This window comes from Rattus norvegicus, chromosome 4 (genome assembly GCF_021556685.1).
Source record: "Rattus norvegicus strain SHRSP/BbbUtx chromosome 4, alternate assembly SHRSP_T2T, whole genome shotgun sequence".
Taxonomy (NCBI): domain Eukaryota; kingdom Metazoa; phylum Chordata; class Mammalia; order Rodentia; family Muridae; genus Rattus; species Rattus norvegicus.
Genome location: NC_141537.1, coordinates 176,848,671 through 176,865,354, shown reverse-complemented (window position 1 = coordinate 176,865,354; position 16,684 = coordinate 176,848,671). Strand labels below are relative to the sequence as shown.

Sequence of the window (16,684 nt, the reverse complement as noted above, 5' to 3'; positions counted from 1 at the left end):
TCTGTGACAAAGTGTCCTATGTGAACAGGTGGAGCGGACTGAAAGCAACCAAGTAGTGAATACATAAAAGCAATGGGAATTTTAGATTTTAGCGTGTGTGTTGGGGACTGTAGTAGGCCTCTGTGTGCAGGGACTACTATGACATTGCTATTTCCATGGTTGCTGAAGGAGGATCTGATTGAACTAATACTGTCAATCCCTTTTGACCTTTATGCCCTTCAGAATGCTTGCCATTCCAAAAGACATGGGTGCACTGAGTCCACTGATTAATTTTTTACTTTCAACTTTGTGCCTCTGTGGCTAATCAAGGAGCAGGTAGTTTCTTGTTTTGAGGTGGCTTCCAAAGGATCTCAGAGTTCGGATTCTAGAATTTAAATATTTGCCAATTACACATTGAAATGAGACTATTGCTTCAGCTGGTCGAATGTCTTGCAATCAAACATGAGGATAGATTCCAAAATCAAAATGTGGTCAACATCACTTTCATACTTAACATGCTTTAATGATATGAAATGCATATATGTGAACACGGATTACAATCTACCCAAAACTTATTTTATTAACAACAGAGAAAATTGATCATCGTAAACACTTAAGTGAAAATGCCCCAACGTTAGAAATGTATTAGAGAAACTCAAAATTTTGGTAGTTAAGGAGTGGAGAGTGTCAGAAGCATTTGTCCCCTCTGTGATCCATAGTTGATATTTGGAATTACCCTTGCTACCCTTTGGAAATAGTGTTTTAGCAACAGAGACATTGTTTTCTAAGCAATAGCCACTCTGATGGTGTGTTTCTCAACATAGCACATGAACCCATGATGCAGGAAGCTCTATGATGGGAGACTAGGGCAATTGTTTAGCTGGTCAAGCGCAGCTATGGAATCATAAGGATCTGAGATCAAATACAAGGGACCCAAGTATAGCTGAATGTGTCTGTAGTACTAGCTCTCACACAGAGACGTGTGCGCGCGCGCGCGCACACACACACACACACACACACACACACACACACATACAGACACCCATATACAAACAAACACATCGAGAAGTTCATAAAGAAAAGACAATAGTATGAAAGCCAAGTAAATATCCTGATGGAGTTACAGCCAGATACTTGGTATTCACACAAAATGGAACACCAAATGGAGCACAGTTACATTTGACCCCATTATTTGTAAAATTCATTGGTGTTGCAATGCTGCAAATATACACATAAGGGGAAACCTCTGGAATGGTAACAAAATTTCATTAGAGACACAGATCAAACAAGGGCATCTGTCAGTAAGGTGCATGACTTTATAATATGATAATGAAAATCCATTATACAACACAATTGAGGAATTCCAGCAAGAGAGTCCACTACCCTTATAGAACCTAAGGGAATGTCATGGGTCTTTAAGAAAATGTGCTTGTCTTTGAATATAACACAAACTTTACCAATGTGATTGTTCTAGAGAGATCTCAAAATATAAATGACATTAAGAAGAATATCACTTACCCATCCTGAGCAAACTGAACTGAAATCTTCTGTGTCTTACCTAAAGCTTCTTGTCAAAGAAAATGGCCAAAATACCCAAGATCGTATAGTTGGTTCTTATTCTTAGTCAATAACACATTTCGAACATATTTTTCCTTAGTAAAACAAGATGTAAAATTCAACCTCCAATACCAACTGAAGTCAGTTTCATCATACTGGAATAATGTCACCCTAACTGTCTATGGAATCTCACCACCGTAAATCTCATGGTCTTCCCTGAAATGATAAGTAAATTGATGTTTCCATTTTCTTCAGTGAGTGGAAGACAGTGGTGTTCAATGTAGTGTCCAATGGGAGATATTCCCTTGATCAGGGGAGTCCACTTATATTTCAAAGTCAGTCGTGAAGTAGTCTGAAGTTTGTTAGGTGTTGAAATTAAGAAACAGAAGGTTCTTAACAAGAAAAGGAGTAAATTTTTACAGAGATATTTATATGCTATAGGCAATAGAGATATATATTTATTGACCACCTGCTGTACACAGGACCATGCCATAGCTATGGTGAGTAGGACATAGCACGTGCTCTGTGTAGCTAGTTCTCATACCAGGAAGAAATCAGCACAGGACTGGAAATAACTAGTGTTGCAGACATTTTAAGGAGACACGAGAAAAACATGAGCCAGGAAAATAAGAATTTGGCAGGGGGGAGGGGAGGAAACAGTTTGACTTAGTAAGATTATTCGGTGAGTAAAAGCTCTTGTCACTAACCCTGAGGACCTGAATCCAATCTCAGAAATCATAGGATGAAAAGAGAGAACGGATTCTTGACACTTGTCCTCTGATCACCCCACATGTGTGCAATGTCACTCCTGTGCTTGCATTCATGCACAGAAACCATTCACCTATTCACACCAACAATAACTCAAATATTTAAAAAAAATAATAAAAAGATTGAAGCTAAGATTTAGATGCAGCAGGGCAACCAAGTCTCCTCTTCAGATCCAGTGCTCTGTTTTTCTGAACTGGGGTGTCATGATTCCCTACTTCTGTGATTTGTGTTCCATACCCCGCTGGACAGATTCTCCTGTCTGTGGAACACTCCTAATACTAAAATCTGAACTTCTTCCTTTCCCCCTCTCCCTATATTCTATATATTACTTATCAGACTGACTGAGGCAGTAAACAGCCTGTAGTTTCTCTTTGACCTTTGCCCTTTCTTCCTGATGTAAGTCCATCCCCAGGGGTTGGTGTTACTGGTATTGCTGGTGTTACTGGTATTATTAATTGGACTTCTAAAAGGTTTTAAAATAGATGACTCCACCAAAGGTAATTTTATTTAAGTTAACATAGAGAAAAATGCATGAAGCTTATTATGATATCTGGAGATAATTAATACAAACATCTTGCTTCTTATATATGACGTCATTAACGTGTGATATACGCTTTTCGTAGTCATGGTGGTAGTGAAAATAAGCTGTTGACTAAATCCAAAGGTGGCATGCTGCGGCTTTGCATTAAGTTACTACAATCCATAGACGCTGGTATGGCGATGTTTCAGATTTCAAACCGAAGGACTTAACATGATTTTTAAAGAATCAGTAAACTTTTATGATGTTCTTTTTTTTAAATGGAGGACGTAAGAGAATTATTTTTAAACTTTATTGTCAGATTTTTTCCAAGTCTAAAGCACCCAGGTAGATTTAATTTCCCTTACTAATTTCTATCAAAACAGTGTTCTTTTGAGCAGTAAGCCCACATAAAGAGGGACTACATAAAATGTTTTAGTCAAAAATTAAATTTGAGAATCAAGGGAAAGTAATTTATCTAACCATTTTTAAGCTCAAGAAGTTCATCAGTATAGCTGGTTTTTGTTTGTTTGTTTTTTGCTACCTTGTGGGTTTTTCTTTCCTCCACTCTTCTTCATTCTTTCTCTACTCCTTCAATCCTCTAACACTAGACAGGGGAGAAAAAGAGAAGGGAGAAGGGGAAAACGAAGAGTCCCCTAAATCTAATTTCTTTTTCCTTTTTGTTTCTTCTTTGAGCATGACTACTAAGATACCACAACCAATCTCCCTGAACTATTAACAAGCACCAACCACCTCTCCAGGCCCTAGTATTTTTATACCCTCTGAAAAGTTTCCAGAATTCCCAATGTCACACAACCGTAGAAACCATCTGCAGCTGGCAAAACTATTTCTTGGCTAGAGCACAAGTCAAGTAACAATCAGCTGCTCCAGTCTTTCTGAGGCAGCCCCACATCCCACACCTGGGACTAAAACAAAAGTGCATTCTTGTAATATTTCTGTGTTTTCTAAAGAAACTAAAATTCCAAAATTCTCACCACATTCCCCTTTCCCTGCCAACTGATTAAAACTATTAACTGGACTGTGTATAGAGGGAAATTATAAATAGAGACATTCTCAGTGAACTAAGCGATTTTGGGGTCAATGACCAAGGTTTTCAGGAAACTTCTGCAAGATTCTAATATCAGTTTCAGTGGTATCAACAGCTTTTCATTTCTTGTGGAAATATATATATATATATATATATATATATATATATATATATATATATATATATATATATATTCAAGTTCCCAGTGCAATACTTTTGCAGACTTCCGTTCTGATGTTCACATCCTTATAGAATGTCGGCTGACTGAAGGCCACAGCATTTTCTACAGCCCAGTGTCTCTTGGCTGCTGTTGTTCCTTTTCCATTGCCATCCAGAAAGCAGAAAGAAACAGCACGATTTATTCAGTCTCTGAGGGAGAGGAGGTGCATCTTTTTTCTTCTTTTTTTGTTTTATAAGCATTACCTTTAAGGTGCAATTTGATCTTCCTACAACTGCTTGTCCTGTAGAATTGTGTTTTATAGCTATAATTTACTTTATATTATAATATGCAAAGACTTTCTTCAACTGACTGCAGACATATATAGGGGTCATTGAGAGTCTTAACTTATACAGGTATCCCTATCATAGCCATTGATGTCAGTCCACATGTAATTACAGGTCAGCCTTTCAAAATTCAAAGCACTTTCCCATTGAAATTCCAAATATATATCAATGGTGTGGTGTATAAACTCTAGTTTTCCGAGTTCTGCAGAAGGAAACACATCCCTCTGCCAGATTTTTTCTTTTGGTACTACTAGGGCCACTTTCAGCAGGTGATGGAGTTTGGTTACACGAAGAACAAGTAAGATATTTTCTTATAATTTCCTTGGCTGGTTTCCAACCTATAGAAACATTTTCCTTTAAATATTTATCATTAACACGGTGTTTTTTTTTAAGGGATTTTGGCTTCTAACACATTTTCTATCAATATTCATTATTTCATTATTTTCTTAGGCTAATGGACCTGGCAAGTCTCTCTGAGACCAAAGATAGGTGATATGTAATGGATAGTTTCTATACATGGTTGCAAAAATAACACGTTGGTACTCCTCATACATACCTTCTTTATCTAATAAACACAAGGGCACCTGGCCACAAATGAACACTGAAAGTTGTCTGACGGTCTGGAGCGAATGCCTGGCAAATGACAAGTTACACATACACATACCTTTGAGGAAGCCAGGCCTTGGTTATCTCCGACATTGTTTCAGAATCCCAGGAAGTTCCTTTTGGGAAATGTACACAAGTAGTTTGTTTTCCATCTCCCACATGGAAATCTGGACAACCCTGCTCTGATGTTAATGGTATGCACAGGCAGGGAGGCATTCTAAGCAGTGACTCGAGACACCTGTTGGTCATGTGGCTCTCAGTAGGGAAGAGGAATCTGGACTTGCTCTTTAAGCTGAAATCTCTGTAAAGCAAAATAAGAGAGCAAATGAGAATTAACAGACACCTGAGTGAAGTAAAAGCAATTAGATAAGAATTCACAAAAAGAATTAAGGTTCAACATTAGTCTGGCTCAGCTACTATTCCTCTTAATATTAAAGATTTAATTCCACAAACACTGATTAATTTTACAATTGTTTAATTTTTTTTTCTTTTTGAGGATCAGCTTCTATACCACCATGAACTCCAGGCTTACTTTGAACTTACAAGCATCTTCCTGCTTCTTCTTCTGCAGTATAAAAATTAGGGGTTATAGGCTCATGCTCCTTTTGTCATTTTTTTTAAGTTATTTTTTTTACGTGCCTGTGCACCTGTGTGCAGATGCGCATGGAAGTCAGAAGCAGGATTTCAGCATTCCTTTCTGGACTTCCCAGTGTTTGAGTGCAACCTGATGCAGATGCTGGGGTCTCGTGTGCAGTACTCTGGCCAAGGAGCAAGAGTTGTTAGGGAGTAGCTCTCTAGCTCCTGTGCCACATTTAACTAAAATCAAATCTTCACTGATACTTACAGATAACAGCATAGAAATTATCAAGAAGAATTAAAACTAAATGTAAACCCATTCAGAAGAGTCTGGCTTGCCACATACACAGACACAAGAGAAGGGTCAGATTCCTACAGTTAGTCAAAGTCTTCAGGGGTAAACATTGTCTTTGGCACTTATAACCTATGTGACACTGGACAGTGATTCAACCCCTCTCTACTTTAAATCCTACGTCTTTAAAATTGGGTGACAATACTCCAGCCACAAGGCTTTAGAATTGAATGCTCTGATGTGACAGAAGTTTCCAGAATAATGGAAAAAAAAAGGTGAAGCACGTCAGGTTAACGTTTATTTTTATTAGCTATAATCTCCTGTGATGTCCAACTTTATTATAATAATATGTTCTCTAAATGAGATCAGAGCTTTCTTTCCAGTGTTGCAGCAGTCCGTGTCAGAAACAAAGACTCTTTTAGACATTTCTTGTTTGTTAATCACTCAACTGAAAAGCACACATCCCAGACAGAGGCCATATCACTCTGCGCTGTAAATAAGCAGGCGTTTCAGAGTGTGGTGGCTAGTCTCTTTTGGCAAGTACATCTACTTACTGCCTAGCAGTAAGCCTCCAAACACTTGGTCTTTTCCTTGAGGATAGACTGTGCTCTGTGCTCTGATGACTGCGGCCTTTTTACAGCACTACTGAAGGGATGAGTTCACGCATCCCACTCCGTAAAGAACCCAGTTGAAGCAATGACAAACGTTTATGTTTCGTGTCACTCAGAGGTGTGTGTATAGGAACTGAGAGCTGCTTAAATAAGCAAGGTGCTCTCCCCTGATTGAAATCAAAACAGCACTGAGGACCAAAGTCTATTACGCAGGAGCAAATAGCTACCATTAGCTGAATGTTGCTTGTGCACTCGTTTTATAATAGGAATTAAGCCTATTTAATTATGCAGTGAGGATTATGGCTGCCTTGATCAGTGTTCACGTGTCTTCCATCAGTTTTCACCATGCCCTCCTCATTCTCTGCCTCAGAGACTGACATATGAAGCTTAAGTTTGTTATGTTACTTTTTCATCAGACTCTCCTAAGATTGTTGTTGCTGGGAAATATTTGCCTGACATTGGGATTATGGAAAATTAGTAAAAAACAAAAAACAAAAAAACAAAAAAAACAAAAAACAAAACAACAACAACAACAACAACAAAAAAAAAAAAAACAAACAGGGCCTTCCTAGCTTCCAATGATGCCTTTGTGTCCTTGGGGAGACCAGCCTGAACATCTCAGCTCTTTCTCTCTCTGATACTACCTTTAACCTTTTTAACACCTTGGTGACTGTTTTCCCGCATTTCTGCTGTCTATCATGATTCCTTCTCCTTCCTTGTACTTTGAGAAAGAGAGATGTTGTTTTCATTTACAGGTAGAGAACTGAGTGGCCTGTCTAAATGCACACAGATAGGTGGCAAGCAGATCTTCAAATTTGTGCTAATTTTAAACAGGTGCGGTTAAATTAGTTCGCTGCACCCAAATGAAAGACCGGACTGGCTTTCATCAATCTCTTTTTCTCTGCGAAATTGACTGTATCAGGGCAAATGCTACCTACCCATTGTCACTGAGTAATCCAGTCTTCCCAATAGCTGCTGAAACCTCTTGAAAGCAAGCACAAGCTGTTTGTCTTCAGTTCCCTAACATCTACTACTGTGCTTAGAACTTAGTAGGCCCTCAATAAAAATTTGTGTAATGAATATTAATCACTACCAGCAGGACAGTGCATTAGGGAGCCTAAAGCTGCCTGGTAAGACTTAGGTAAAAAATGTGGAAACTGGCTTCTCCTGAAACTGTCTCCTCTTTTTCTAGATAAGTTTGGCACAGGAAGTGACATTGATGCCATTAACATCTGGCTCTACTAAAGGCAGAACTCATATTTTGAATTTCCTCTTCTGTTTCTCAGTTTAGATTTAGAACATGCCTAAGCTGACAAACTGGTTAGATTGCTGGTGAAGGAACGGTCTATGTTCCAGGATTATTTTGCATGGTAAAACCACATGAATGGGAATTTTCTTGATATCTGATAAGATTTCTGAGGTACCTGGAATATAGAAAATAAAATGTACATATATATATATACACACATATACATATATATGTATATACATATGTATATACACACACACACACAGACACACACGCACAGAGACACACACACGCACACATACACACAGAGACACACACACAGAGACACATACACAGAGACACACACACAGAGACACACACACAGACACACACACACACACACACACACACACACACATGCACACACACGTGGAATTTTGCATTGTCTCCTTTGGTTTCTGATCAGAAGGAGCTAACCAAAATAAAATCACTCGCTAGGAATCAAACAATTCATTGTATTTCCCCAAGTCCTTTCTTGGCAAGTCCTTCCTTGGCTTGGTATTGGTTGAAAGCATTTTAGCTGGAAGGCACCCAAGAGGCTGTCTCTCCCAGTTAGAGGCAATCTGAGGATTCTGAAAATAAGTGCTTTTCGTAGGACTTTTGCTGCTCTGACTTTCTTTTAGTCTCAGCATGGAGAGGACCGTCTTCTAAAGCTTCTTCATGTATGTACTTCTCACTTGGCCATGGTAAAGCAAAGCCTTTGCTTCCTTAATTCAGTAGTGCAGAGTAAATGAAAAGGACGGCACGCATTTTCTGATGCTGAGTGTGTGGATACTGAGTGTGAGTGAGCTTGTTTGTTCACGTTGGACAATGCCGTATTCTCCTGTGACTGAGATGTTATTAAGGCCACCAACCAGAGGGTGCTGCTGACCCCTAAGAGTTTCTGCTTAGGGAGGGGAGAGTGCCAGTACTGCCAGGTAGTGACAGTTCTAGAGGTCTGCTTTCCAGGATGCTCACCCAGGAAACTACACTGCATTCTCAAAAGAATAGGGCAGATAGATGCTCCACCAGATATCTTTAAAACAAAGCAATGCAAAACGTTTCATATTTGTGCCCAGGTTTGCCTGAGAATGGGTGCGATGAACTCCTATTTCTCATGTGGATGCTAAAGAGGGGGGCACATCGCATAGCTAACTGCTTAATTACAAGTGCAATGTCCTGCTTTCATTAGCATTCATGATTGACTTGGATTTATTGGTGATACTGTGTGATCCTGGGAGCAGGAGTCATTGTTTAAACAACCCTGTGCTAACAAAGGACGCTGTTTACATGGCTGTCACTCTGTTCACATCTCTCATTTAGGATCAAAGAACTCTCCAGGGGAATATGGCATGATTCAGAATTTGGTTATACTGGCTTCACTGAGTCAATAAAACAGATATTCCCTTACCTCTTTTTCTCTATAGACAAGTTTAAAATGCATCTAAAATATATATTTTTCAGAGAAAAGGTTGGCACATTAGAAGAAAGTAGAGATTAATTTACTAACATTAAACTGTTTTCAAGGGCCTGACTTTGTATGATGTATCTACACTCAAGACACTTCTTTGTAAAATTTCTGAGACAGCAAAAGTGTTTTTGAAAGAAATCTTTAAGGTGGTGATAGAAACTCCCACTATCCAGTGGTCTTCTAGAGCCTAGACCCACTTTCTCTTGGCCAAAAGATGAAAAATAGGTATTCAGAATAGTTATATTTTAAACCACTAAAGAATGTGAAAGTAGCTTTGACATGGAAGGGGAGAAAAGTTCACTCTTACTGTTGAGTAGGGAGACCAGTGAGGCCTCAGACAAGGACAAGGAGAAACAGAAGAAAGACTGATGACAAATTGCTCTATGGATGACAAAATGAGGCAGGTGGGCAGAGTTGAGAATGTGATATTTCAGCTATATTCGAAGTAGATTTGAATTATGAGTTTCCTCTCTAATGGAAATCTTCCCCTTTCTACCATTCGGCTCCTCTCAAGAAGTTAAGTGCTCCTGAAGTTTTATGTGGGAGCCTTGAGTCTGGGGTTTTCATTCAAGTTTTTGCTTGGGACTGCCAAGATAGTTTATGTAATGTTCATGCATATATTGTAAATTTTCAACCCTATTTACATAAGTAAGTTGAACCTCAGCCTACAAGGCCTGGTTCAATCATAGTGTGTTTATTTATTTTATTATTCATTTATTTATAACAAATTTTAACTTTCCCAGGAGAACAATAGGATCCTGGGGATATAGGTCCAAGCAACTTTCTCTGGTGTTTGATCAGTCTTGAGCAATTCAGCCTTCTATAGAACAGCAGGCTTGTCTTATTACTTGATGAGTACTTGTGTTTCATGAAGTTAATAGCACAGACCAAGTGCTCGATAAGGATTTGTTGTAGTTGAAAGGCAGTGATGAGAACTAGAGTCATGCAGCATGGCTCAGAGCTCTGATAAATGTTTAAAATTATTTATAAATTCTGTATTAATTATAAAATAAACATTATTCAGAGAATTTTCACTGCTGTGGACACTGCTGAGAAATCATATGGATATGTTAAAATAAATTTTGTAGATTAATTATGAAATTAAAGTACTTTGATGGTGACAAAAATTATTCCACTTTAAAGACACAAGATAGATAAAGTTTGATAAGACTGGAAGAGTTGAATAGAGTTCAAGTCACCTTTCTGCGTGGCATATAAATGCTTGTACTGACATATTGCCTATACAGAGAGGAACATGTTCACCTATACATAATATGTAGGTCGTAAATAATCACATCTAGTTCTCTTTTTAGGTGTCTGGTCTTTTTCCTAAACTCTACATTTTTAATCCTAGCATTGTTGAATTCCTCCACAGATGGTAGACTTATTTATTGTTTTTCTTAGCTTGTTTTTAACAATTAAAATTCAGTGTCTCCTCAGGTTTCTTTGAAACAACAGCGTCTCTGAGTGTTTCTCTTTCTGAGACTCCAGGGAAGTCTTGGAATGCAAGGAACTCAGGGAGTAAGCCTGGTCACACAGATTTTGTTGGCTCAGCGAGGCAGAGATTTACTACAAACACAATGGATGTCCTTGCTTTCTTTTTTGTTGTATTTAATCACATTAATAGATCAATATGGAATGAATTTGTTTGGGGTTTCCATGGAGCAGAAGCTGAGCATATTTTCTCAGAACTTGTGATACCGCAAAGCCTCAATGTCATCATAAGTGGACTGCATCGTTCTTTGACTTTGTGGAGCCAATGACAAATGCACAATTCAATGGGAAGGCGTTGTTCTAGTGTTAGACTCCATTATAGTGCACTGCGTTGGGATAGGCATTCATTCACAATCCTTAACAGGAGTTCCTCCTATGGGATTGGAAGAAATAAACTCCTTTAATTGCAATTTGTGTGAGGGTCACATGGCCAGGTCTGAGGTTCTCTAAGAACTAAGAAATCTAAATGACATTCACTGTGAAAGCCACAGACTCAGTACTACAATTGCAAAGGAAAACAAAAAATTAATGTCTTTGCATTCTTAAAGGCAGTAGCTTTCCATTGAGTTCAAAGGGCAACTCCTGAGTCTCATATGCTTTGACTAAAGAATAGGAAGCTTCATTTTATCCAGATCATTCGTTTACAGTCAGAGCCTAACAAGTTCCAAGGCTATCTTTAGTATTTTCAAAGAATAAGTATAGTTATTTGCACTGGCTTTTTCATTAGAAATCAATCAACTTCAATCTTCTCCTATGGATGTGTTTATAATGACAGTCAAAACTTTCATAAATAACTTTATAACATTCAAGGTATTGATTAAATTGTTCCTATTCAAGAAATTCTTCTCTCTCTCTCTCTCTCTCTCTCTCTCTCTCTCTCTCTCTCCCTCCCTCTCTCTCTCTCTCTCTCTCTCTCTCTCTCTCTCTCTCTCTTTGCTATAAGTGAATTTATGGATTTGGGTTTAAGAATATGTATGTGTGCACATATATTTGCCAGTCAGGTCCAGTTCTGGCCTCTTGGTGTATAGGTTGGACACAAAGTAATGAAGCTTAGATGAGTTGGTGAATTCTACAGGACCATGGCTGACAAGAGTACCCCCCCCCAAAAAAATATAGCCTTCTCACAGATGGTTTTCAGTGAAACAGCTCTCCTTTATTGGGGGTTACAAAGACTATTAAAACCTTGGGGAGAGTTTAGTGGTTTGTGTGGGGGTGGGGTAGGGGGATAAATGGACATTATTGCCCGGGGCTGAGGTGCTAGGAATGCTTCACTTGCATGAAGAGGAGTTCCAGGCGCTTGCTAGACAAGCAAGACAAGGGAGAAAGTTAAACGTTTGATTGGTGTACCAGGCTATGTGACTGTGTCAAGAGTAGTAGAGTTACGTATACAGCAGAGGATGGCCTTGTTGGGCATCAGTGGGAGGAGAAGCCCTTGGTCCTTCCAAGGTTCAATGCCCCAGTGTAGAGGAATATCAGGGTAACAAGGAAGGAAGGAGTGAGTGGGTGGTGGGGAGAACACCCTCATAGAAACAGGGGAGAGGGATGGGATAGGGAGTTCATGGATGGGAAACTGGGAAAGGGGATAACATTTGAAAGGTAAATAAAAAATATCCAATTAAAAAGAGAGAGTAGCAGAGTTGGGTGTTGTGCAGGTTATATTGCGGGGACATGCAGTCACAGAGCAAGGAGGGAACATTCCTAACTCCTGCTGGTCCTGGGGTGAGGTATTTCAGGGTTGGGACATGTCTTGACCTCATTCTTACTGCAGACTAGCTCCTCGTGTCATAAAGCTGGCTAACCCCACATCTCCCCCTTTTTGTTTTATAAAGGGGGGGGGTGTCGTGATCATTGTTCCTTATGATGGGAATGGTTTAGTACTGAACCAGAACCCAATTGCCAGTGATTTAACAGTGCTACTTATCTGTCATTTTAGAAATTAGATGAGGCAGGATGCCAGGTGAAGTGGTGCTCCAATGGCCAATAAGGGGCCAAGTAGGTGCTTGGTGATTTTCCTCAAGATCTTTGAACACTTGTACATTTTGTTTCACCAGCTCATATGCATTGACATAGAAGCAGCATTCCTTCACCAATACAATGCATGTCCCTCCCTGTTCTGCAATCATTAAGGCCAGAACTCTCTGGTTTTGGAGAACAATCCCCATTAGGAACTTGACCTGTCATTGGAGGGACTAAAGACTTCCATAACCTGTTACGCTTATTCTGAAGTCTTCATCCAGGTATTGTGTCTTGTCCTTTTGTTCTGAAAACACACAGACTTTTGAACATCACACTGTAGGTACATTTCTTCTTTAGCACATGTATGGAATGGGGGGGCATGCACAATCTATCTAATAATGATTCTCTGCTCTGTGCTTGAGCAGGTGAGTCTGTTAACTTTATGAGTCTGTTGGGACTGCCTGACCAGACCGTAATATAAACTTTCATCCATGCCTTATGAAACAATGGCATGTAATAATAAGTAATGAGGAACAGAAGATGTTTGGCTATACAGAGACATACATGTCTCAGGTGATCTCTTGAGCTGTTCCCATATAGTGGAAACAGCATTTACATAACATGTTTTGTTGTTTTTATATGTTTCTATCTTTGTGTCTGCAACCAAGATTTTTAGGAAGTCTTTCCTAACCAAATCTAAGTGTTATTAGATTTGAAGCTACAAGTTTTTGCTTCCTTTTGAAACAAGAGAAAAACTTCTTCCACACAGTTCTTAATACATCCTTAAGATATATAAGCTGACTTAATTCATCAGTCCTTTACAAAATCTAGTACGTTTTAGCATCTGTGTTATCTTTCTCATTAATATTCAAGAAATTTGAATTCAATAAAGCATCATTTATCCCACCTTCTTAGTGCAGCTGAGAAAGGAAACCTATGCTAACCTATGTGACCTGTATACAGAAGCATGGAGAGGCAATATTTTGGAGAATGAGGATGTGTCTTGGTGATCCTTTAAAATGTAATGCAAAGAAAACCTCAAAAAGCTTAGAAATTATGTACCTAGAATTAATTTTACTCCCACGAAGAAAATACATCAGTTTGGAGATTGCTAACTACTAGGATGTATCATAGGCAGCTTAGTTATTAGAAAAATTCTGTACATTACAAGAGATGACATGATGCCAAAATACAATATTTTTGTCATAATCAGTAATAGCTTGTCTATGTAAAATAAACTGGCTCAAATGAATAGTCTTACTTCTATTACATTAATTAAAGATTAAATAATAGAAACAAAATAAAGGAGGACAAAATATCTCTGTATAAGTTTTTGTACATATTTCATATTGAAACAACCTGTTAAATATATCAGTAAATAAAATCAAAATATACTAAAGTAACTTTCACCTATTTTGTTAGCTTTTAATGTGGTTACTGAAAAACATAGGATTATCCATAGTTTATATTTTATTTCTATTAAATGGTGCCTTTTAAGAGCATAGACTTTAATTAGGTTGATTGATACCAGCAGCAAACCTATTTATGACAGCATGCCTACAGGGAATTTCTCAAGAGCAATATAAAATAGATTAGCATATTGGCAGCCATTATCAATCATAATTCTGTGTTTTTATTTATTTAGTAATTAAAGACTGCATTTGTAAAAAAAAAAGGTAAAATATGAGCTAGCTACATGGACCTTAGTAATTTTAGATCCAAATGGTAAAATGTTATTTTAATGTTAACCAAGGTATATTGATCAAATTAGCATGAGTACAAATCAATCTTTTCTTAAAGACAGACCTAAATCTATAGTTGTCAATATATAAAATTTCTACAGATCAATAATCTAAAGTCCCCTTTACCTGGGAGAGGTGGATCCAAGATGATTTTCTGTGGCTTACAAAAATTTTTAGGGATATTGAAACCTATGTTTTAGAGAAGGCAATAGATGCACACCTTTGTATTACACTAGAACCTTGGGAAATGGCTTTGCATTTAAAGCACAAACATTCTTTAGTTTGACTTAAATCCATCAAATGGGGCTTCTTTTCCTTATCTGGAAGAGTGGGTGTATATAAATTTTACATTTTGAGTCTACACTTAAAAGAAAGCCAAAGGAAACTTAACAATCCTTAACTGTGGCTGGATGTTATCAGAACTTCATTGTTCACGTAAAGACCCTGAACTTTATCTAGTACGTTGTAGCGAATACCTCTGGATTCCTATGATCATCACCTCAAAATCCATACCAAATCCATATTAAGGCGTTGCTTTATTAGTCTGAAAGGAGATACAATATCATTTAAACCATCGACTTTAATTCTAATGCTGTAAATCTTTTAAAAATGGTAAAGAAATTTAAAATCACCCTATTGTGGTTTTGTAATATTAAAATAAAGTAGTTTTTACGAGTAAAGGCATAGAGCATAACCATAAGTTTCAGGAGACAAAACAACCAAAGTACAATTGAGTTTGGTATCCAAGCGATCCATCTGTGATACCTGTAAGCTACTTTTAGTCAGAGTCAATTCTCTTTTAGCCTCAGCTGATAATTTTCATCGACTACTTAAGTTCAAATCATTATGTAAATTTTTAAATACATAACTTATTTTTTGAGTGGTTAATCTAATAGTGGGTTGTAGCTTGTCCTTCAATGTGTCCCATGAAGGGAACATTGGCAATCAGTTATTTCTGCTATTAGGGAGGAAGAAACACAAAAAGAAGCAACAGGAAAATTCAAAGTCGGTCATCTGGTCCAAGTGGCATTGTTTCAAGCTAAGGCATCACAAGCTGCAGCTTTAGCAGCAAATCTCCACCCATCATTCTTATATAATTTAGGATTTGCAGCTCTGTGACCCTTAGCTGAAAAGCTGCTAAGTAACATGTTTGCTCTGTCTACGCACAGAGTTTAACTTGGCAGTGAGCATATGAGGAAGATCCTTTCCATTCTTCCACCATTCATTCTTGGCTTGGGAGAAAGGACTTTTGGGGTCTGGGCCCACCCTGACATTGCCAGCTAATAGCTGTTTGTTTGTTTGTTTGTTTGTTTGTTTGTTTGTTTGTTTACCACCCCCCAGAAAGTAGATCAAGCAAGGAAGAAAGATGCAGGGGGAGGGTGTGAGTGGGGTCAGGGTGTGATCTTGTGAGCCAGAGGGTGGGAAGACTATCTTCAAGCTGGCTGAGGCTTGCTCAGCTGCAAACTGTGGGAAAGCTGCCTATTTAAATTGGTGATCTGAGTTTGCAGGGAGTCCAGCCCTGGTGGGATGGGCATGAACTGGGAATGCCTGAAAATCAAGACTCCTGACAGAACCATGAGTAGAAGGAGTGGTGGAGCTAACTAGGGGGTTAATTGGATTTTTCTCTGCTTTGGGATAGGGAAGGGAAGCCAAGGGCTATGTGGCATTTCCTCCTATCTATCAGTCTATCTATCTGTCTGTCTGTCTATCTATCTATCTATTTATTTTTGACAGAATTGTGAAAAGTGAAGCTTTGCTGGCCAGTGGAGAAGGGAAGGGGAAAGCCACAACTTGGAGTTGGAGATGTGGTTCATCTGCCTTTGTAAAGGAGTCCTGCAGAGTGCAGGACTATTAGCTGGCAGGAGGGGAAGTTGATGGGGCCGTGCAGCTTCATTTTGGGGGATTTTACGAAGGCCCATATTTTTCTAATCTGAGAGGTTTTTGTTTTGTTTTCTGTTAGTTGGTTGGTTTATTATTCATTCATTCATTCATTCATTCAATTAATTCAAATTAATTAATTTTTATATTAATTAATTAATCAATTACTATCTATCTATCTATCTATCTATCTATCTATCTATCTATCTATCTATCTATCTATGTGATCCTCATAATAGAAATGGAAAGGAAACTTCTGCTCCAAAGAAGAACATTTCTGCAGACTGACAGTACTCAGGGGATTCTCCAACAGCACCAAGACATCAACCTGCTTGCAAGCTTTAAGCGTTCCAGCGACTACCTTATATGGTATTTACTGGTCACTCACTGTGTTGCCAGTTTTTGCTTTTTTTTCTTT

The 16,684-nt window shown here is 38.3% G+C and overlaps 1 protein-coding gene across 1 annotated transcript in view; it reads left to right on the top strand.

The window, feature by feature from the left end:
* The first annotated feature begins 8,348 nt into the window (after window positions 1-8,348).
* Slco1a4 (solute carrier organic anion transporter family, member 1a4) overlaps window positions 8,349-16,684 on the top strand; it is a 54,743-nt gene continuing 46,407 nt past the window's right edge. The window contains 1 exon segment of the mRNA NM_131906.1: window positions 8,349-8,408. The gene's annotated coding sequence lies outside the window, so the exon portion shown is untranslated.